Source organism: Rhincodon typus, chromosome 38 (assembly GCF_021869965.1).
Source record: "Rhincodon typus isolate 14 chromosome 38, sRhiTyp1.1, whole genome shotgun sequence".
Classification (NCBI taxonomy): domain Eukaryota; kingdom Metazoa; phylum Chordata; class Chondrichthyes; order Orectolobiformes; family Rhincodontidae; genus Rhincodon; species Rhincodon typus.
In genome coordinates, this window is record NC_063369.1 from 1,282,660 (window position 1) to 1,282,981 (window position 322).

The 322-nt window shown below is 69.6% G+C and overlaps 1 protein-coding gene across 4 annotated transcripts in view; it reads left to right on the forward strand.

Annotated features, from left to right (window-relative positions):
* Nucleotides 1–322, forward strand: part of gtf2f1 (general transcription factor IIF, polypeptide 1) — a 152,325-nt gene that overhangs the window by 62,794 nt on the left and 89,209 nt on the right. The gene's annotated exons all lie outside the window — the stretch shown is intronic.

The window sequence follows — 322 nt, forward strand, 5'->3', positions numbered from 1 at the left end:
TCCGGCCGTTTATTGGGGCCGAGGGACGCGGGGAGAAGGGCCCGGCCGTTTATTGGGGCCGAGGGGCATGGGGAGAGGGGCCTGGCTGTTTGCTGAGGGACACGGGGAGAGGAGCCCGGGGCTGTTTGCTGGGGGACAAGGGGAGCAGGGCCCGGCTGTTCACTGAGGCTGAGCGACATGGGGAGAGGGGCCCGGCTGTTTGCTGAGGCTGAGGGACGTGGGGAGAGGGGCCTGGCCGTTTGCTGAGGGACACGGGGAGAGGGGCCTGACTGTTTGCTGAGGGCCATGGGGAGAGGGGCCCGGCCGTTTGCTGAGGGCCACG